We start from the raw sequence: 24,729 nt of genomic DNA on the forward strand, positions 1-24,729 counted from the left end.
AAAACTAACTGTAGAAAATGATAAAGGCAGAAGTATAATCATATGCTCTGGAAGAGCTGAAAAAAAGAAATTAATATTATGATAATTCCTTTTATTGGATAGTGACAATTTGAGATTTACTTTGAAGTTTGGTTAGGATTTCATCATACAGAGATAAGCTAAGGAGGATATTTCACAATAAATGAAGCTTTATGAGTGGCATAATAAGAGGCAAAAAGGAACAGAGGATGCTCAGAGAAAGAAATGCTTTCCGTGGATGTCAAAGACTCAATAATGGGAACATGATTGGAAAAGTCAATTGGAGCTATTGGTCAGACTTTGCTGACGCACTTCAATGCCCAGGTTAAAATACACAATAGATGACCATGTAAGGACATAGCAGGGTGTTAACACAGTTACCGAACAGAAATAGGCTTATCTGGAAACCATTCTTAGAATGGCCACAGCCTGTTCTCTTTGTCAAATAATTCTTCTTGCAATTTAAAGCTTTATTTAGTACCTATGTCTCATAGAAGAATGGAATTCTTCTAATTCAGGACTTTATGAAGACAACAAAAAATTCAATTCAAAGTGATTTAGCCACACTGTGAGGTGAAATTTACCTACAGTTAACCAAAGAGTGAACTGAACATCTACCTATCTGTTACAAACCATAAATAACAGATTTGTGATTGTGGAATTAAGGAATTGATCAAAGCAATGAAAAATGATCTCATTTGGATCTTCCTTTTCCATGATCCCAGATTACTCTTCTTCAGTGTCTCATTATATTCTATATCCCATTTCTGTCTATATTGTAATGGCCTTATATAAAAGTGTGTTTGTATGAGTGATTATATTTAAATGAGAAGAACTTTCTATATTTTCATCTGCAATTGTTCAAAATGTATTAGTTAATATAGCAAAGCATGTATTTTATTACCCCAATCCAGGATTATGACTTGATTATAAGATAGAAAATCAACTTGACGGGGGAAGACAGGACATTAATCAATTCCAAATTCAGGAACGTTAAAATATAAATTTTAAAGGGGTAGGGGTTCACTGCAATTTGCATTTTAAAAATATGATGTCATTGCTCACAAAATCTTATCAATTCTTCATCAATTCTGTTTCTATATTTCTAGCTATTGGTTAATTCTAATATCTGCTACACAACTCTCCCAGGAAGGTTTTTCTCTTTCAATGCCTGCTTTGCAAAATGCTTGCAGACTCTTTCTCTGTATCCCTGGGAATAGCTTCGCTGGTTTTGAATTGTATTTCCGCTCTGTGCTATTCCTTCAGGAATAGTTCTCCAAGTTGTGTTGTCTTCCTGGCTTTTGGGGAAACAAGAACAATTATACATATAGCTCCCCCAAGGCACTGACTTTTGGTTGCTGTGTCTTATAGGTTTCTTAGCTTCAACAATCTACATTTTGTTGTGTGAATATTACAAAATAAAAAACATCAGCTTAAATGTATGTAAAACTGTGCCCTGAACCAAAAAAGATTATATTACTTTTCCTGCTAAATTTTCAGAATAATCTTGTGAGGTTTTAATCTTTTTAATATTCTACATATATGAGAACTAAGTCTAAGAAGATCAAGTAGCATACCTAAAATCACATAGCTAGTTAGAAGTCTAAGCCAAGATTCGTATTTAAACCTTTGAAACTAAAAAGCCAACATTCTTAAATAATAGGCTTCATGTGCTCTGCCTTCAGGAGATTAGTGGGAAGAGTGAATGAGACATAAGATACAAGGCGTTGAAAAGCAGAAATGAACATGAAACTATAACTTTTAAGCCAGAATGAAGAAAGTCAAAAAGTAATTGTATTCTGCAGCTTTTAAGGAACGTATAAATTCACCTGGAACTTTCTAATTTTATTTACATTTTTCTAAATGTTGACACATCACATCTGCATTAACATTTCAATAAAGCTGGTGCTAAAGTGTGGTAGTTAAATTCAAAGGCAAAATCAGCTTTGTGTACTCAATAGGAATACTACCAATCATTTCCTACTGGAAATGCTGGAAAATAACTTCTCCTTGAACATTTAGGAAATTTGCATAATAAATACTACTCACCAAATCTGCAAAGCTTCAGGGCAAGCTTTTTCTGCATCTACATGACTAAAAAATGTATACTAGTTAATTTAGGTAATGTAGGGGATACAGGAGGCTGGGGGTAGGGACTATCTCATTACTAAGTACAACAAAATTACATAAATTATATAGAAACACTCATCACAGAAATTAAAAATTAAGTGCTTGATAAGGATTGAATGAATAATGAAAGATCAAATGATACATATTCTATTTTTAAATATACAAATACATACAAATTATATATTTTTCTAAATTATAATTTTTGTTACTAGAAGGAAGAACAAAAGCACCCAAAAGAAGACTGAATGAACCATTTAATATAACAGGAAATGGATGAAGTTTTGCTAAAGTAAAACCTACTACTAATACATGTATATATCTAAAGGTGACAAAAGACATCACTAAGGCTTTTTGTACTAAGGTTAAAGTAAAACCCTAGTACCTAAGTGGAGGACTAATATTGGAGTTAATTATGACCTTAGTAAGCATACAATATGTGTATGTATATTCATTGCTATCTACTCTTAAAACCTACATTGTATAATAATAGATAAAACACTGGAAAAATAATTTGAGAACTGAATTGCAGTGTTCATTCACTCAGCTACTAACTAGCTAGGCAATCAGGGCAAGTTAGCCCTTCTCTGATCCCTTCTTCTATAAAGGAGGAAGCTGGACTAGATGACTAAATGATCACCAAAGTCTCTTCCATAACTAATATTCTATAATTACATTTTACAATCACACACAGAGAATGTCAAAGAAGTATAATACAGTTCCTGCATTCAAGACATAAATAGACTTATTGAAAAAAGAAAAGCAACATATAAAAATGACAACTGAAACTCCAGTAATCTGGTTTTGTTTTGTTTTGCTTGCCTTTGGTAATCAATTCTAGATCATAAACTATTTCCCAACCATAAGTTATTCTAAATTGAAATACACCTACCACACATATTATTCATTAATTCTAAAGTATGCATTTTTTTTACATTTTAATGTTTCTGAAATCAGGATACTACTTAAAATTGATGGCAACTTAAATTCAACGACATACGGTAATAGCCACTCAATAAATATTTAGCTCCATGAATGAATGAATGGATGAATTAATAAAGATTGATGTTAACTAAGAACTAGTTGATTTCAATCTTTAATTCCAATTTCATTAGTAATACCACAAGAGATTTATTTGATGTTTAAAAAAAAATTTTATACACTATTTATAAATTTACATCTAAGCAAATTCTGGGCTTTGATTTAAAATCTTGAAAGAAGAAGTTCGACACAGAAATCTAAAGAAGTATGTGGAGTCTCCAGCTCCCAGCGCAAATGACACAGAAGACAGGTGATTCTGCATTTTCAACTGAGGTACTGGGTTCATCTCACCAGGGAGTGCCAGACAATCGGTGCTGGTCAGCTGCTGCAGCCCGACCAGCGAGAGCTGAAGCAGGGCAAGGCGTGCCTCACCTGGGAAGCGCAAGGGGAAAGGGAATCCCAGAGCCTCCCTCATTGCTAGCACATCAGTCTGCGATCTAAAGGCAAGGCAGCAGTGAGGCTGGGGGAGGGGCGCCCGCCATTGCTGAGGCTTAAGTAGGTAAACAAAGCTGCTGGGAAGCTCAAACTGGGTGGAACTCACAGCAGCTCAAGGAGGCCTGCCTGTCTCTGTAGACTCCACCTCTGGGGACAGGGCACAACTAAACAACAACAACAAAAGCAGCAGAAACCCCTGCAGACGCAAACGACTCTGCCTGACAGCTTTGAAGACAGCAGTGGATCTCCCAACACGGAGGTTGAGATCTGAGAACGGACAGACTGCCTGCTCAAGTGGGTCCCTGACCCCTGAGTAGCCTAACTGGGAGACATCCTCCACTAGGGGCAGACCGACTCGATCAACTGGAAGAAAGAGTATCAGTGATTGAGGATCAAATGAATGAAATGAAGCGAGAAGAGAAACCTAAAGAAAAAAGAAGAGAAAGAAATGAACAAAGCCTGCAAGAAGTATGGGATTATGTAAAAAGACCAAATCTAAGTCTGATTGGGGTGCCTGAAAGTGAGGGGGAAAATGAAACCAAGTTGGAAAACACTCTTCAGGATATCATCCAGGAGAACTTCCCCAACCTAGTAGGGTAGGCCAACATTCAAATTCAGGAAACACAGAGAACGCCACAAAGATACTACTCGAGAAGAACAACTCCAAGACACACAATTGCCAGATTCACCAAAGTTGAAATGAAGCAAAAAATCTTAAGGGCAGCCAGAGAGAAAAGTTGGGTTACCCACAAAGGGAAGCCCATCAGACTAACAGCAGATCTCTCGGCAGAAACTCTACAAGCCAGAAGAGAGTGGGGGCCAATATTCAACATTCTTAAAGAAAAGAATTTTAAACCCAGAATTTCATATCCAGCCAAACTAAGTTTCATAAGTGAAGGAGAAATAAAATCCTTTACAGATAAGCAAATGCTTAGAGACTTTGTCACCACCAGGCCTGCCTTACAAGAGACCCTGAAGGAAGCACTAATCATGGAAAGGAACAACCAGTACCAGCCATTGCAAAAACATGCCAAAATGTAAAGACCATCGAGGCTAGGAAGAAACTGCATCAACTAACGAGCAAAATAACCAGTTAATATCATAATGACAGGATCAAGTTCACACTATCCTAAATATATATGCACCCAATACAAGAACACCCAGATTCATAAAGCAAGTCCTCAGAGACTTACAAAGAGACTTAGACTCCCATACAATAATAATGGGAGACTTCAACACCCCACTGTCAACATTAGACAGATCAACGAGACAGAAAGTTAACAAGGATATCCAGGAATTGAACTCATCTCTGCAGCAAGCAGACCTGATAGACATCTACAGAACTCTCCACCCCAAATCAACAGAATATACATTCTTCTCAGCAGCACATCACACTTATTCCAAAATTGACCACATAATTGGAAGTAAAGCACTCCTCAGCAAATATACAAGAACAGAAATTATAACTAACTGTCTCTTAGACCACAGGGCAATCAAACTAGAACTCAGGACTAAGAAACTCAATCAAAACTGCTCAACTACATGGAAACTGAATAACCTGCTCCTGAATGACTACTGGGTACATAACGAAATGAAGGCAGAAATAAAGAGATGTTTTTTGAAACGAATGAGAACGAAGATACAACATACCAGAATCTCTGGGACACATTTAAAGCAGTGTGTAGAGGGAAATTTATAGCACTAAATGCCCACAAGAGAAAGCAGGAAAGATCTAAAATTGACACTCTAACATCACAATTAAAAGAACTAGAGAGGCAAGAGCAAACACATTCAAAAGCTAGCAGAAGGCAAGAAATAACTAAGATCAGAGCAGAACTGAAGGAGATACAGACACAAAAAACCCTCCAAAAAATCAATGAATCCAGGAGGTAGTTTTTTGAAACGATCAACAAAATTGATAGACCGCGAGCAAGACTAATAAAGAAGAAAAGAGAGAAGAATCAAATAGACGCAATAAAAAATGATAAAGGGGATATCACCACCGACACCACAGAAATACAAACTACCATCAGAGAATACTATAAACACCTCTATGCAAATCAACTAGAAAATCTAGAAGAAATGGATAATTTCCTGGACACTTACACTCTCCCAAGACTAATCCAGGAAGAAGTTGAATCCCTGAATAGACCAATAGCAGACTCTGAAACTGAGGCAATAATTAATAGCCTACCAACCAAAAAAAGTCCAGGACCAGATGGATTCACAGCTGAATTCTCCCAGAGGTACAAGGAGGAGCTGGTACCATTCCTTCTGAAACTATTCCAATCAATAGAAAAAGAGGGAATCCTCCCTAACTCATTTTATGAGGCCAACATCATCCTGATACCAAAACCTGGCAGAGACACAACATAAAAAGAGAATTTTAGACCAATATCCCTGATGAACATCGATGCAAAAATCCTCAATAAAATACTGGCAAAGAGGATCTAGCAGCACATCAAAAAGCTTATCCACCATGATCAAGTGGGCTTCATCCCTGGGATGCAAGGCTGGTTCAACATTCGCAAATCAATAAACGTAATCCAGCATATAAACAGAACCAAAGACAAAAACCATATGATTATCTCAATAGATGCAGAAAAGGCCTTTGACAAAATTCAACAGCCCTTCATGCTAAAAACGCTCAATAAATTCGGTATTGATGGAGCATACCTCAAAATAATAAGAGCTATTTATGACAAACCCACAGCCAATATCATACTGAATGGGCAAAAACTGGAAAAATTCCCTTTGAAATCTGGCACAACACAGGGATGCCCTCTCTCACCACTCCTATTCAACACAGTGTTGGAAGTTCTGGCTAGGGCAATCAGGCAAGAGAAAGAAATCAAGGGTATTCAGTTAGGAAAAGAAGAAGTCAAATTGCCCCTGTTTGCAGATGACATGATTGTATATTTAGAAAACCCCATTGTCTCAGCCCAAAATCTCCTTAAGCTGATAAGAAACTTCAGCAAAGTCTCAGGATACAAAATTAATGTGCAAAAATCACAAACATTCTTATACACCAGTAACAGACAAACAGAGAGCCAAATCAGGAATGAACTTCCATTCACAATTGCTTCAAAGAGAATAAAATACCTAGGAATCCAACTTACAAGGGATGTAAAGGACCTCTTCGAGAACTACAAACCACTGCTCAGTGAAATCAAAGAGGACACAAACAAATGGAAGAACATACCATGCTCATGGATAGGAAGAATCAATATCATGAAAATGGCCATACTGCCCAAGATAACTTATAGATTCAATGCCATCTCCATCACGCTACCAATGAGTTTCTTCACAGAATTGGAAGAAACTGCTTTAAAGTTCATATGGAACCAAAAAAGACCCTGCATTGCCAAGACAATCCTAAACCAAAAGAACAAAGCTAGAGGCATCATGCTACCTCACTTCAAACTATACTACAAGGCTACAGTAACCAAAACAGCATGGTACTGGTACCAAAACAGAGATATAGACCAATGGAACGAACAGAGTCCTCAGAAATAATACCACACATCTACAGCCATCTGATCTTTGACAAACCTAAGAAAAACAAGAAATGGGGAAAGAATTCCCTATTTAATAAATGGTGCTGGGAAAATTGGCTAGCCATAAGTAGAAAGCTGAAACTGGATCCTTTCCTTACTCCTTATATGAAAATTAGTTCAAGATGGATTAGAGACTTAAATGTTAGACCTAATACCATAAAAACCCTAGAAGAAAACCTAGGTAATACCATTCAGGACATAGGCATGGGCAAGGACTTCATGTCTAAAACACCAAAAGCAACAGCAACAAAAGCCAAAATTGACAAATGGGATCTAATTAAACTAAAGAGCTTCTGCACAGCAAAAGCAACTACCATCAGAGTGAACAGGCAACCTACAGAATGGGAGAAAATTTTTGCAATCTACTCATCTGACAAAGGGCTAATATCCAGAACTTACAAAGAACTCAAACAAATTTACAAGAAAAAAACAAACAACCCCATCAAAAAGTGGGCAAAGGATATGAACAGACAGTTCTCAAAAGAAGACATTCATACAGCCAATAGACACATGAAAAAATGCTCATCATCACTCACTATCAGAGAAATGCAAATCAAAACCACAATGAGATACCATCTCACACCAATTAGAATGGCAATCATTAAAAAGTCAGGAAACAACAGGTGCTGGAGAGGATGTGGAGAAATAGGAACACTTTTACACTGTTGGTGGGATTGTAAACTAGTTCAACCATTATGGAAAACATTATGGCGATTCCTCAAGCATCTAGAACTAGAAGTACCATATGAACCAGCCATCCCATTACTGGGTATATACCCAAAGGATTATAAATCATGCTGCTATAAAGACACATGCACACGTATGTTTATTGCGGCACTATTCACAATAGCAAAGACTTGGAATCAACCCAAATGTCCATCAGTGACAGACTGGATTAAGAAAATGTGGCACATATACACCATGGAATACTATGCAGTCATAAAAAAGGATGAGTTTGTGTCCTTTGTAGGGACATGGATGCAGCTGGAAACCATCATTCTCAGCAAACTATCGCAAGAACAGAAAACCAAACACCTCATGTTCTCACTCATGGGTGGGAACTGAACAATGAGATCACTTGGACTCAGGAAGGGGAACATCACACACTGGGGCCTATCATGGGGAGGGGGGAGAGGGGAGGGATTGCATTGGGAGTTATACCTGATGTAAATGACGAGTTTATGGGTGCTGACGAGTTGATGGGTGCAGCACACCAACATGGCACAAGTATACATATGTAACAAACCTGCACGTTATGCACATGTACCCTAGAACTTAAAGTATAATAATAATAATAAAAAGAAAAAAAAGAAGTATATGGAAATGTTTAAATAGCAAGAATAAGAAAATATTAATTTTCTATTTATTATTTAAAAGTAATGAAATTTTTATTTTATAGCCAAATTCATGTTGCAGAGTTATAAAATGAGAAAAGCAATAATATAGTTTAGGGGAAAAGATTGCAAACGTTTCTGAAACTTTTTTTTTCTTTTTAACCTCTGAGTTGGCAAGAGATACCAAAGACATAAAGCTCATTCAGAATATTTTTTGGTAAATGCTACTAATAGTTAAAAGTTGGCACTCAAGTTAAAACATAAGGTGTAACATTCTAATAAAGATAGGAGAACAAAGTGCAGTGTCCAAGAATTCAGTAAAACACACTGCAACCCTAAGTTTCCATAGAGGTATCAGGAAAAATTAGACTTCAGAGTCCAGGAAAACAATAAGCCCTGAGATAAAGAGTCAATGAGAACTCTACTGGTAAATGGGCTGAGGAGGAAGCTCCACTTGGCTTTCATTTGGCTAACAGTAAACACCAGCAAGAAACTGGAGGGCAAAAGAGAGACAGACCATAGCTATTTCTTCTGTATCCCCCTCTATCTCTGAACTGCCTCCTTTTTTTCCTTTTCTTGTCTTTCCTCATTTCTTTACTTTTTTTAGTAGAGCAGAACAGCTGGTGACTTCCATTTCCACAGCTCCATTGAGTGGCCCTTCTCTTCTGCATCAGCTCCTGCCCCAGTAACTCTGTTTTACTTTCTGCACTTTTACTTTTTCAGACGTAGGCTTCCCACTGTCATTAGCTTCTTGGCATCGCATCAACCCTTGCTTTGTCCCTTACCTTGATTACAACTCTGTAAATATTAATTCCTTCATTGACAACACTTCATTAGCACCATTGGAAGCAAATTCTGTTTTTGCTGATAAAGGTTAAGAAAAACTTGAGTGAAACCCAAAATGTAAATAATATTGAGGAGTATGAATATCTAATTCTGTTTAATCATACCTCAATTTTTGTTCACAACGTATTACTCTCTGAAGAAAAGCACTGACTCAGTTTTGGGTAACTCACTGACTTATTGTTAATTCTGATCTTTCCAAACGTTATTATAATGTTCAGTAGTGAGAGTTCTAACTAAATAGGAAAGCACCTGTTCATTTCAGAGGACTCAGAAAAAACATACTGGATGTTCTTTATGGATTATTTTATGCAAAAGTACCTTCCATAAAATATAAAACCTGCTTCTGATTTTGGCTTTGATCATTCATTTATTTGAACACATTTAGACATTTCCTACTTTTAAATTTAAGAAACGAACATATCAAAAGGAAAAAAAGAAACTGATTCTTCTACCCAATGTTAATTTAAAAAATTGCTCTATTCTGGTTATAACCTAAGTTTTTAAATTCTTGAGAGAATACAAATTAAATCATATGTTCATAATAGTATTTTAGACAGATAGAACTAAAGCTAGGGGTTCCTGGGACCTTGGGGCAGCATAAGTGATTGATATGGATTTTGGGTTTCACTTACCCAGAGGAAAGGAAGCTGGAGCATACAAGAAATAAATGATAGATGTCACATGACTACAACCTGAGAGGTGACCAGATTTGCTAATGAACACCTGGATGACAGCTTCTTATCTTCTTTATGTTGTAGGTGTAGCAGTTGATTGGATCTATTGGACAAGGACTTAAATAATTTTTCTCAGGACTCGAGATTTTAAGGGTTGGAAAAGCAACCAGGATAAGAGTACAAATACAGTTTGGTTCCTTAGGAAGTCTGAAGTCATAGCCAGTGTATAGGAAACAGGTTCCAGATACTCTTAAATTCACAGTTAGAAAACCAGCCAGAAGACTGTAGGTCATCTGTTTCTGGATTCCAGACTTTCGTAACTCAGTTTACCTTATTGGGAACTTTGAAAAATAAAGTCTTATTATCACAACTGCTAAAATGTCATCTTCCACAGCATTTTGCTAGGAAACAGGGTGACATAACCAGTTCATGAGGGTCCTTCACCGTGCTTATTTATACAGTCTTTGATACCAGGGCCTAAGATGTTAGATGTTTTTATTGTATATCAAAGGAGGATTCTTGGGACATTCTTTGTATACTTTGTATTTAATGGTTCAGGGCAGAAACCTATGGTTTTTATGTTTATTCAATCAATCTGTTTCAGCTTCTCTAGTGACAGCAAGAATATTTGCAACTTCACTTACACTCACTCATTCATGCACCAACCCAATTATTTATTTTATTTTAATAAACTTTTCTTGAGTGCATAATACATGTCATTAACTATACTAGAAAACACATCAATAGGTTAGTCCTAGGTGGGGTGTCTAGCTTTGAAGAGTTCAGATTTTCATGTGTGAGTAAATAAATTGTATAACTGGGAATATGTCCAATAAGAGAGATATGAACTGCGTATGCAGATGAGGGGAGCAGCTAATACTTCCTGGGAGACATTAAGAAAGACTTTAAGGATGATGATAGTGGCATGAGATTTTTAAAAATGAATGGGCATTCTCCAATCTAAAGTGAGAAAAGAACATGCCAGTCTGATGGCATGGTAGGTGCAAAGGTTTGAAGACAGGAAAAAGCTGTCTTTTCCTTGTACCTTTAGTACCTTTAGTACTCTTACTTCAAGGAAACACTCATTACCTCAGACTGTCATGTTACCTTAGAGAGAGGGGTGACAGTGCTTCCTGGGGAAGACTGTTACCCTATCTCTTCCGAAAAGATCCAATTCAAAATGTCTCTCTAGAAATTTATTTTGGCTCAATGATTCAATTGTTGGAATAAAGAATTTCTTTCCATTATTTATAAGGTGTTTAAATTTGATTTAAAAAGAGAAGATACAAGAGTTCCCTAATTTTTGGGATATTGAATATTCCCAACATAAAGAAATGATAAATGTTTGAGATGATGGTTCTGCTAATGACACCAATCTGATCTTTATATATGTATTAAAACATCACTATGTACTTCATAAACATGCCTAATTATTATGTATCAATTTAAAAAATAAAATAAAGTATAATAAAATGATTAGAAAAGACTAGTGTTTCCCAACCTTGGCTTCACATTAGAATTACCTGGGGAGCTGTCAAAAAATACCAGAGCCCAGCACCCACTGTAGATAAATTACATCAGAATCCCTAAGTAGGGGGTCCAGACTCTGGTAATTATTTTCAGGGTTTAGAACCACTGAAGTAAATAATATTCACCTTCTCTTTTTGCCTAACCTTTTGTCATTCCAACTGAGTAAGAAACTACAGACAAATTCCCATGCTTGCAGTGCTGTGAGGATTTTAAGTTTAGTGTCTTTTAAACTACTCACTGGACAAAACCACTAGGGTGCAAAACAAATGATATCTACTATGAGGCAGCTGTGTGCAAATAAGCTACATGAGGCCATTGCTGATCAATGTTTTAATAAGGTCAAACTAGAGACAAGCAGTGCCAGCAGTACCACCAGCTACCAGGCTATGTTGTATTTGGGATTGCTACAGAGACACCGACATGCTTGATTTACCACTCAGAAAAAGGACTCTTCTGGAACATGAGGATCCATACTAATAAGCATGTTCTTCACTGCACTAAAGAGGGATGTAAAAGAGAGCACAATGAATTGTATTAAAGTGGTCAACAATTTTAAATAATAATGCATTTCATTTGGATTTGCAATACTTAATGCAGTACAGATACTGAAAGTTTCCTTTTAGAAAACTAACACAATTCAATCATTACTTTTCATAGAATTTAGCATTGAAGGGTCTTTGAAGGTCAGCTTGCCTAGCATCATTCCTAATTTCTACCTGAGGCTGAAATTCCACTCTAGCGTACTTTATAACAATTTTCAATCCTCTGTTTTATACTTTATTTCATAGCTGAAATTTTAGGGCTTCCAAATGTCACCAATTTCACTATAATCTCTATTTGTTGGGAATCTCTTTGGTAAACTTGAACAAAATTTCCTTCTCCTTCAACATTTTTTCTTCTTCCTAATTCAGCTGAAGTCATGCAGAAAAAGCCTAATTTCTACTACCATCTGAGAGCATTTTGAGTTCTTTTAAGAGAGTTATACAGAATCCCCAGGTTGTCTCCCTGAGTGTATCTTTCAAAGTGATCTGCTATAAACCCTCCAGGGTGCTAATGAATAAAGTGCCATTTTTATTTAGGTGCCATAGTTACCACTGTTTACAAGATTAGCACCAATGAGTTTATTTGTAGACGAAAAATTGCATTTTGTAAAGAAACCCAGAGTAGCTCCTGCTTTTCATTTTAACTAAGGTATTTTAGTGTTCGGATTTGCTTGCTTAGACAGAATCTCTTTTCCCTGGCTTGGGATATAGAATATCAGCAATGTTTAAATGGTAAGATGGCTAAAGTATTCAACCTTTTGCAAAACTAGATGTATAAATAACCTCTTATCCTTGCTCCAAAAACAAGCAAAGATCCATTTGGGAAACAAAGTATTATCATTTTTAATTTGCTTCTTTATGAACCTCACAATTATGTCCCTCTCTCCCTGGAGATATTTAAGAACTTCTTTTTAATTATTTTTTATTTTACTTTAAGTTCTGGGATACATATGCAGAATGTGCAGGTTTGTTACGTAGGTATACATGTGCCATGGTGGTTTGCTGCACCTATCAACCCATCATCTAGGTTTTAATCCCCGCATGCATTAGGTATTTGTCCTAATGCTCTCCCTCCCCTTGCCCCCCACCCCCCGACAGGCCCTGGTGTGTGATAAAACAGTTATTTATAAGCAGTAAGAGAATATTGAAAATCTTTCCCTTTTGCTAACATAAAGCTCATGATTTCCTTTGGTATATCAGTTTAAATAAAATAATATTCAACAGATTAGATGGTAATAATATTAACCTTTATCAATTTTACACAATGAGTGTAGATCATAGAACTTTAATAAAGTCTCGAAACAAGAGAAAAAATTTTATAATTGGACAAAGGCTTAGAGATTTTATGATTCAATCTCCTCTCACTGTATCCATTTCATAGGTGGTCTTTTTTTTGCCTTTCTCCAGCCTGTCCTTCATGAAACCGAGAAGTCTTTACTCTTAGTGGGAAGATAGTCTGAACTCATATCCAGACATCAGACCTTTGGTTTCTTCCTTAGAAAGCATGGGCATTTGGATAACCACTTTCCCATGTTCTAATAACAGTATTGCAGTAAAATAATAAATGCTATATTGCCAATCAATTTTCAGTTATTGTCCAGTATAAAGACAGTGTGAAGTCACATTATTTAATCCTTCTTACACAATGCTTGCCTTCCATTCAAATTAAGGTTAAAATATGTCATCCTCCTGAGTTCATATTTCTTGCTAAAGACCACATGTAATCTTTATCTGGTGAATAAACAGGCTATCTTTCTCGTTTTCAAAGGACATGTTCTAGAGATTCCCTGAAAAAGGACAAAGAACATAGCTATTGATGACAGAATAAATATGCTGCCCACTCTTCTTTCCCAATTTTATTCACTTCTTTTGATGTCATTCAATGACATTCTAACCATTTTCTTAAATGTATTACACCTATTTTTCACTCTCTTTACAAGAAAGATACCCCCACTGAAATACCAGACTCAGGAAGAAGAGAAGGACCAAGCAGGAGTGGCTTTGCTAGTCAGGAAACACTGACCTCACACTTAATATTTAAGAATCCAAACATGGGTCCCTATATTTTCCTACAATTGGAATAACTAACTTAACATCTAAAATAGCAGGGTCTGACAGAAATACGTGCGTCACAGAAGCAAAGCACACTTAGAATTATAAATTTTTTAGTAGCTATGTTTTTAAACAAGTAAAAAGAAATGGGCAATATTAACTTTAACAATACATCTTACTTAGCCAAATATATCAAAATATTACAATTTCAGCATGTAATCAATACAAAGTTTGTTATGATGTATTTTAAATATTTTTATTTTATACTAAATCTTCAAATTCCAGTGTGTATTTTACACTTGTAACCAGTTTAGACAGCCATAATCTAAGCATTCAATATTCACACGTCTGGCTAATGACCACCATATTGGAAAGTACATAAAGAGTGCTACATTTTTCTTAATGTTCTTTTAAGGAAAAAACAGGTATTGTACTATGTAGTTTAAATATGGGAAAAATTTTACAGCAAGTAAAAACTCCTCAATATTTTGGTCCTATGTATTTTTCTTTCTACTTTTTGCACAATACCGAAAGAGTAATAGTCATGAACATTTGATAAAGAGTGTGTTCACTAGTCCTACAAAATTTAATCCTGAAGTTTCAGAACCCAGTAACAAATGAAGCCAGATTGAAAACCACAAGATATAAATTGTTGCCTGAAGTCCCTTCTGAAACAAATAAGAGCTGTTAACATTCAGGGAGCATGCTATGATATAGTAGTTAAAGAATTAATCTTTACATATGTGTCATTTATAATTTAATTTTCACAGAATGACTTACTTAAAAACTGTTTTTGAAGTCAGGGTTGGATTCCAGATGTGTATAGACTTGAAATTCTAATTGAGCTTTTTCCTTGGCCACTGCCATTTTTGCCAGAAATTGCTTTAAATTCTCAGGGGTTCCACTGTAAGAGGTATCTTAAAAACAATGTGATATAGCCAAAGAAAATAAGCTCTCTTTTGATCCCATGTTATATGAGAAAATATTAAAATACCTGAATATATATGTGATATGATTTTTCTCTGTGTCCTCACCCAAATCTCATCATGTGGCCCCCATAATTCCCACGTGTTAGGGGAGGGACCCCCTGGGAGGTTATTGAATCATGGGGGCAGGTCTTTTCTGTGTTATTCTCAAGATAGTGAGTAAGTCTCACAAGATCTGATGGTTTTAAAAATGGAAGTTTCCCTGCACAAGCTCTCTGCCAACTGCCATTCGTGTGAGATGTGACTTAATGTGCCTTTCACCTTCCTCTATGACTGTGAGGCCTCCCCAGCCATGTGGAACTGTAAGTTCAATAAACTTCTTCCTTTTGTAAATTGACCAGTCTCCAGTATGTCTTTATCAGCAGCATGAAAACAGACTAATACAGCAAATTGGTGCCAGTAGAGCGGGGGGCTGCTGAAAAGATTCCTGAAAGTGTGGAAGTAACTTTGGAACTGGGTAACAGGCAGAGGTTGGAACAGTTTGGTGGACTCAGAAGAAGACAGAAAAATGTGGGAAGGCTTGGAATTTCCTAGAGACTTGCTGAATGGCTTTGAGGAAAATGCTGAAAGTGATATGAACAGTAAAGTCTAGGCTGAGATGGTCTCAGATGGAAATGAAGAACCTGTTGGGAACTGGAGCAAAAGCAACTCTTGTTGTGTTTTAGCAAAGAGACTGGTGGCATTTTGCCTCTGCCCTAGAGATTTGTGGAACTTTGAATTTAAGAGGGATGATTTAGGGTATATGGTGGAAAAAAATGTCTAAGCAGCAAAACATTCAAGAGGTGACTTGGGTACTGTTAAAGGCATTCAGTTTTATAAGGGATGCAGAGCATAAAAGTTCAAAATATTTTGCAGCTTGACAATGTGATAGAAAAGAAAATCCCATATTCTGAGGAGAAATTCAAGCCAACTACAAAAATTTGTGTGAGTAATGAGGAGTCAGATGTTAATCTCCAAGACAACAGAAGAAATGTCTCCAGGGCGTTGCAAAGATCTTCATGGTAGTCCCTCCCCCTCCTTTTCTGGAGGTCTAGGGAAAAAAATGGTTTCATGGGCTGGGTCCAGGTCCCCTGTGCTGTGTGCAGCCTAAGCTTGGTGTCCTGCATCCCAGCCTCTCCAGCCATGACTAAAAGGGGCCAAGGTACAGCTCAGACCATGGCTTCAGAGGATGCAAGTCCCAAGCCTTGGTAACTTCCACGTGGTGTTGAGCCTGCAGGTACACAGACATCAATAATTGAGGTTTGGGAACCTCTGCTTAGACTTCAGAGGATGTATGGAAATGCCTGCATGCCAAGACAAAAGTTTATTGCAGGAGCAGGGCCCTCATGGAGAACCTCTGCTAGGGCAGTGTAGAAGGGAAATGTGTGGTCAGAGCCCCCACACAGAGTCCCTACTGGGGCACTGCCTAGTGGAGCTATGAGAAGAGGGACACCGTCCTCTTGACAACAGAGTGGTAGATCCACTGACAGTTTGCACCAGGCACCTGGAAACGCCACAGACACTCAATGCTAACCCATGAAAGCAGCTGGAAGGAAGACTGCCCTCTGCAAAGCCAGATGAGTGGAGCTGTCCAATACCATGGAAACCCACCTCTTCCATCAGCATCTGGATGTGAGACACGAAGTCAAAGGAGATCATTTGGGAGCTTTAAGATTTGACTCCCCTGCTGGTTTTCAGACTTGCATGGGGCCCGTAGTCCCTTTGTTTTGGCCAATTTCTCCCATTATGAATGGCTGTATTTACCCAATAACTGTACCCCCATTTTATCTAGGAAGTAACTAGCTTGCTTTTGATTTCATAGGCTCATAGGTGAAAGGAACTTGCCTTGTCTCAGATGAGACTTTGGACTGTGGACTTCTGAGTTAATGCTGAAATGAGTTGATTTTGGGGAATTGTTGGGAAGGGATAATTGGTTTTGAAATGTGAAGACATGAGATTTCGGAAGGACCAGGGGTGGAATGATACGGTTTGGTTTTGTGTCCCCACCCAAATCTCATCACACAGCTCCCATAATTCCCATATGATGTAGGAGGGACCCCGTGGCAGATAACTGAATCATGGGAGCAGGTCTCTCCTGTGCTGTTCAGGTGACAGTGAATAAGTTTCACAAGATCTGATGATTTTTAAAATGGGAGCTTCCCTTCACAAGGTCTCTCTTTGCTGCCATTCATGCAAGAGATGACTTGCTCCTCCTTGCCTTTCACCTTCCCCCAGTGATTGTGAGGCCTCCCAGCCATGTGGAACTGTAAGTCCAATAAACCTCTTTCTTTTGTAATTGCCCAGTCTCATGTTTGTCTTTAGCATATCTTTATCAGCAGCATAAAAATGAACTAATGTTGTATCTATTAGCCTCAAAAGACTTCCATTCTTTAAAAATTGTTTGTCTTCATACTGTTGGAACAGTGCTAACTGTAAACCAAGAAAGAAAGAGTCCCTTATCCAAGAACTCTTTTAGTACAATACTCTTTTAGTATTTCTTCCTTTTTAGTACAATCTAAAAAGGAGAAAAAATGGCAGAACTAGTAATGACTAATGTTGCAATAATGTAGTAAGAGTAGGAAACATGTCTATTATTATTTACAGCATATCCAGCACTTAGCACTTAGTGTATACTAAGTGCTCAGTAAATATCCATTGAAATAAGGAAAGAGTTCCCTCTATGCAAGTCATGGTGGACCAAATTGGAGACTCTTATAAATAAATTTGTCTTGGGTAGAGGATGATAATTTAAGCATATATTACTATATATTATGCTACAGATGAATATATATACATTCAAAACAATGAAAATATATTTATTTCCTTCAATATAATATGAAATGTATACATGTATTAGTTTTTATTGTTGCTGTTATAAATTACTGCAAAGTTAGTGACTTAACGCAAATGTATTCTCTTACATTTATGGAGGTCAGAAATATGACACAAGTTTTGCTGGGGAAAAGTCAAGGTGTCAGCAGGGCTATGTTCCTTTCTGGAGACCCTAAGTGAGAATCTACTTCCTTACCTTTTCCAGCTTCCAAACATGACCTGCATTTCTTGACTCATGATCACATTCCTCCCTCATCAAAGCCATCGATATTGTATCTCTCTGATGATTCTTCTGTAGTCACATCTCTCTTTAACCACAGCCAGGAAAGGCATAAAATGTCTTCCACTTTTAAAGATTCATGTGATTAAACTGATCACAATCATATAACCCATCTCAAGCTCCATATCTTTAATCACATCCACAAAGTTTACCATGTAAGGAAATATGTATGTATGTATGTATGTGTGTGTATATGTGTGTGTGTGTGTGTGTGTGTATACTTTTTTCCTTGCTTTCTCCATGTCTAGATGCTGCCTTCATTCTTTGGCTCCTGGTCACCTTCTTCCACCTTCAAAGCAATTAGCATTGCATGTCTCTGACCATTCTTCCACAGTCATATACCCTTCTGACCACAGCCAGGAGAAGCAATTTTACACACATCTCTCTCTCATTCCCTTTCTGTCCCTCCAACCCCTATGACTTCTGTAATAGAGAAAAGGTCTGAAAGAAAAGAAACTGCATGCAAATAACAATTGAAATTAAAATAATTTCATCTATTTTCCCAGCTATTTCTTATTGCCTCCAGAGGCCCCATCAGCCTGAAAGGCACTGTTCAATAAGTAAATTTTTAAAAAGTTAGTAGCATAAATAAAGTAAGCACCACCTACATACCTGACTATAAAATATATTCAAATAAGGAAGTTAAATCAATCATAGGAAAAATATAAATTTTGTTCTAGGGAAGCGTACAGAAAACATTACACATATTGGTATTTACCAAAAGTGGTAGCTCTGTTGAAATATGAATGTAAACAATATTGAACAATAGAACATTTCTGATAGTTACCTTTTTCTAGACAAAATACATAATCACAAACCCTCTGTCTACCTCAATCTAACATCTAACATATCAACATGGTTAAATGCAAATTTTGTTCACAGTGTGCTGTATGTATATCTCAAAATTTTATCTACTGTTAACATTAATATTTCTAAGGTGTCATTTTTGATGAAAAAGTATGCTTTTAAATTAAAATATCTGGCATTCTTAAACATTTAGTACTGAAGCACTGGGAAAAAGCATCTACATAAATCTCAATCCAGACAAAGAAGGAGTTGCTATAGAGGGAAAGAGTGGGATGAGTTTAAAAATAATTTCTTATTCCTGACCTACAGTACTAACCACAGTCATCCATTCTCATGTACTTGTTATCTCATTAGAGTATCAAAAGAAGTCAAAAATCAGTTGCTTTCATCCATGAACAGAATAACAACTCTTTAGGTAAGACTAATAATAGCTACTGAGTGCCAGGCACTAAACTAGCTATTTTATTAATCCTTTATCTATTTTTATTCTTACAACAACTCTACATGGTAAGTACAGCTAGCCAAAAGATAATTGAGGCTCAAGGAAGTTAAACAAATGCTAGCCAAAAGTAACTCACCTGATAAGTGTTATGCAAACATGCTTTTTACAATGCAAAGCCAACCTCCAATACAATTAAGCACCATGTGTCCACAATTTAAGAACACTGCCTTCAAAGACAGAGTCTAGAAATTGCATAACTCAGCTAGTAGTTCACTCATGATAAGTTCATGAAATCAAAAAGAAAGACTAATTAAATATTTCTTAGTTCCTAGACTATGACCTTCCTTCAAAATCTAAATCAGCAAAATCAAGACTTTGATATTACTGATGCTCATCTAAATCGCATTTGCACTCCTTAAAATGCAGCTTGACTAATATCATCTCTTTAAAGGTGTCCACTACAACACTAGTTTATATTGATTTCTCCCTTCTCTCAAATCTGAAGGCAGTTTTATTGGCACAATATTACAGGAAGATGTCATGAAACTAAAGAGATGTGAGGAGTTGGGATTAGGGAAACAACACTTAGAGAAGTAGGGGCCTATACATAAGGAGGAACCATAACAGAAGAGGAAACTGGCAGGCACCTGTGGATACTGAATGTGTACATCATATATTTCAGACCCATCAGGGTAAGTGAAGTTGAAGTAGGGTACACATGAGAAAGATACCATTCAGGAGTGACCTATGGGAAAGGGAAGAATAAAGTATCACTCTACAGTACAAGTCCATAGCAACTTATGGGAAGTAGGGAATAGGCTTTTGGGAGAAACCAAAGTGTAAGAAAAATTAAACAGCCAGATGTCAAATGAGATGAAGTCAATTAGGAATCAAAGCATGAGATCTACCCTCCTAACAACATTTAAAGAGCACAACATCGTATCACTAATTATAGACACTATGTTGAACAGATCTCTAGAACTTACTAAAAGGTGGGGGCATGAGAAAACTTTTGGAAGTGATAAATATGTTTTTTACCTTGGTTATAGTGACTGTTACATGGGTGTATGCATATGTCCAAATTGTATACCTAAAATATGTGCTTTTTTGCTATCAATTATCCCCCAATAAAGTTGTTTACAAAAGAATCATGACAAATATCTGAATGCACGTTCCTGTCTAACTAAATGTATTAGGCTTTGGTATATGATTACCTATCCAAACACATTATACGTTAGTAATCTGTGATCACTTTTTGTGATATATTTGTATTAAAATACAAATCACGGCAACATGATGGAAATATAAAAGCACAGGCTTCAGAGTCACTCAATGAGGGTTCAAACCCTGGATCCACCACCTTATGCATGACAAACAGAAGAGCTAGGTGCTTAAGGGTGTAGGTCCTTGAGCACACAAACTGGATTTAGGCCGACCAGCTGTTCTACTTACCTGAGACTGCTACGGTGTGAGCACTGAAAATCCTGTGCCCTGGGAAACCCCTCAGTCTTGAGCAAGTCAGGATAGTTGGTCATCCTACCTAAGCTGCATCCCACTCCTTTTTAAAAAATATTATTATTTTTAATTGAGATAGAGTTTCATTCTTGTCACCCAGGCTGGAGTGCAGTGGTACGATCTCGACTCACTGCAACTTCCGCCTTCTGGGTTCAAGCAATTCTCCTGCCTCAGCCTCCCAAGTAGCTGGGATTACAGGCACCCACCACCACCCCCGGCCAATTTTTTGTATTTTAGTGGAGATGGGATTTCACCGTGTTGGCCAGGCTGGTCTTGAACTCCTAACCTCAGGTGATCCCGCCCACCTTGGCCTCCCAAATTGCTGGGATTACAGGAGTAAGCCATCATGCCCAGCCCCCACTCCTAACATTCACCCACTGTGTGGCCTTGGCCAGGTTAGTCTAACTCTCTGTGTTTCAGTGTACTCATCTGTAAAATGCCATCGATAATAATGGTACCAACTTCAGTTGGGTTGTTCAAATAAATAGTTAATATACATAAAGCTCCTAAAACATGTCTGGGACAAAATACACAGAAAGTGTAAGCCAGTGGTTATCAGAACTTAGACTTGCAGATTCTTAGATTTGTTACTGAAAAATGGAGAAGATAATATTTACTTCATAGATTGAGGCTTAAATTAAGTGAGATTACTACATAACTTTCTTTTCTAATGTCTGAATATAAAAACATGTATAATTTATTCAACAAACGTTTAATATACATACATAAAAGCATTATTTACATGCTAATGAGTTATAAAATATTATTAAGGCATTTCAGGAAAGATAAACGGATCTCAACTACTTAAATATCAGCTTAGATACGAGATAACTACAGAATATATTCAGACCATATACTGTAGAACATGTTTAGCAGTAAATACATTGTCTGCCACATAGAAAGTCTAAAATGGGCTCGGAAATAATACATTTTTCTACACTATAAAACTCCTAAAGACACTTTATTACATCTAAATGCCTAAGAAATATTGAAAACATTTTTTTGTGCTCATGGGAGGAAGGTACAAATGTGTAGTCTTAAATGTAAAATGAAGAAGCTGCCCATCAGCCTACTTCCTGGATTCTCAGAGGAAACCTGGGTAACATTCACTTCATCTGGGAAAACCACTAGTGTCATGAGGTTCAGAAAACACCCTCTAATTTGATAAATTTTAAGCACAGTTACAAGTTGACAGAATTACAGGAGTTATAGATGCCCTCTGTATACCACCCTACACATACCACACTCCTAATCATTTCTCGGAAAAGATTTCACAGTTCTGGGAAACAGCTGTGGCTTACGAATATGAGGAAGAAATTAGGTCAAAGGAACAGAGGAGGAAAGAAAGAGAGAAGACAGGCAAAAAAAAAAAAAAAAAAAAAAAAAATTGGTCCCTGAATACAGAAAACTAAAGGAGCAGTAGGCCTTCTTATGTTCTAAGCCCTAGCATGGCCTTGAAAGAGTCCTCTTAGCCCTCCAGCTTTCTTATCTATACAAGTGGGTTTGATGTGATCTGTAATGTCTCCTGAAACCCTATAACTATAAATATCTTCTTAAAATTCCTTAGTCATTAAGATTCTGCATATAAAACATGAACTAACAATTTTTGCAAGCATTTTTAGCTTTCTTTGTGAATTTTTAAAGGATACTACGGGTAATCTGAAGCTATGCATACATGTGAAAACTGACATTAAAAGTAAAACTTGAAGGACATTTCAAATGGAAAATATTTATCCACATGATACTTTACTTGCAATAGTAGAGTACATGATGCCAGTTGTGTTCTCTAGAAATCAGACTCTGAATTGGAGTTTAGCATACAGGATGTTTATTAAGAACATCTTGTTGGACTCAATGACATGAAAGGGATGGGGAAAAAGCAGGACTGGCAGAAGAAAAGCTGAGCTTCAATGCAGGCCCCACCACCACCTTAGTAACCCCAACAGAACCTCAGAAGATGGCCATACTTTTATATCCCAGCCTTCATCAGCTATGAAAGTAGGCTGGCCTAAGGAGTGAATAGCATCACTTTGGATAAAAAGGCAGGAGCTGGCAAGTGTTTCTTTTAAGAGGTATCTGGATGCTACATCACCTTGTCTACCACAATACATGAATGATAATAATCTATAAGCAAACAGTTTCAGAAAACATATCAAATGTTATAGAAAGATATTATATCTTCTATTCTAGATATAAAATTTTGCTCTGCAATTTATCCAAATTAGCAAATAACCAAATAATATCAAACCTATTTGAGATACTTTTGAAGGTCAAAAGTAGCATTTTAATAGCATCTATTCATTCACTTTGCAAACTGTCATCTAATTATATATTTACGTGTATATAATAAATGTTTTCTACCTCTGTTCACAGTCTTCAAACATGAACAAATTATTCTTTTTCAGAGAGAGGAATAAAGGAAAAGAAATCTTCTCTTTTCTCTTCATTCTGAAATGCTAAAATGAATAATTTATATTCGTAGATTTCATTTCCTAATCTTTTCCCCAAAATAGAAATGTTCACTCCATGGAGCAGGGTTTGAATTTGGTTTTCTCCTATACTGACTCAATAATCATGAGGTTGCTATTAGTTTCCCTATTTTAAGGTGAGGTCAAGTGGCTTGTCACAGATTCTAATACTCAGTATTCAAATACATTGTCTATCACAAACTTCAATACTTTTACTTATTTTGTTTTCTTTCAAATTTAATTTTTAAGAGAGACTTGAGGATTCAAAAAGTTGTTTCAAAGGCAAAAAATTACATATAATTTAGAGAAAATTTAACCATTAAAAATAGAAAAGTCATCATTTCTTTGTACCCACCCAAGTGGTAATCCAGTTTTTTACATTTCCAATGGGAATTTTCAGTGTCTAGATTCCTCACTCTGCCTCAGGCTGTTCTTTTCTTAATTCTGTCCTTTCTGTGTAGTTTCTTTATTCTCATTTCATGGCACCTCTTCCTCCCATTGCTTTTCCCCTCCTCATTTTTCGGTCTGTCCTTTGTATGTCCATGACAGGAGTAGCATTAGTTTCTACAGTAACGATGATGCTCCTTCACGGATCTCCAATACCTCGATGCTCTAACACAGCCACGCAGGATACCCTCCCTTTCATCATTTTTAGTCAGACAGGAAAAACTGAAGGTATTCTTTTTTTTTTTTTTTTTTTTTTTTTTTTTTGAGACGGAGTCTCGCTCTGTCGCCCGGGCTGGAGTGCAGTGACCGGATCTCAGCTCACTGCAAGCTCCGCCTCCCGGGTTTACGCTATTCTCCTGCCTCAGCCTCCTGAGTAGCTGGGACTACAGGCGCCAGCCACCTCGCCCGGCTAGTTTTTTGTATTTTTCAGTAGAGACGGGGTTTCACCGGGTTAGCCAGGATGGTTTCGATCTCCTGTATTCTTTTTAACAAAGGTGTATCTCAGAATAGAATCAACGTTACATGTTTTCTTGGCTCTGTTGAGTATGCTGTATATCTGATGGCATTGCTTTTAAAGTAGAGCATGGCTTTGTAATACATGATTAACATTCTTCCCAAAGTCTATAGGGCATTTTGAATCTCATACATTAGTAGGTAAATTTAAATAAAATATGTATGTAGGTGTGTGTGTGTGCATATATATATCACTAAATATACATGGAGAAATCAACACTGTCCATTATACTTTCTTAGAATTTATTAGGTTCTCACAAAGTTGAGCCAAGAGGCCACTGCTTTGTTTTCCAAATGTCCCAAA

General features: G+C 36.8%; 1 protein-coding gene across 3 annotated transcripts in view; it reads right to left on the reverse strand.

Moving 5' to 3' along the window:
* Nucleotides 1-24,729, reverse strand: part of PDE4B (phosphodiesterase 4B) — a 594,424-nt gene that overhangs the window by 293,038 nt on the left and 276,657 nt on the right. The window lies entirely within an intron of this gene.

The sequence above is a fragment of the Rhinopithecus roxellana genome, chromosome 12, assembly GCF_007565055.1.
Source record: "Rhinopithecus roxellana isolate Shanxi Qingling chromosome 12, ASM756505v1, whole genome shotgun sequence".
Taxonomy (NCBI): domain Eukaryota; kingdom Metazoa; phylum Chordata; class Mammalia; order Primates; family Cercopithecidae; genus Rhinopithecus; species Rhinopithecus roxellana.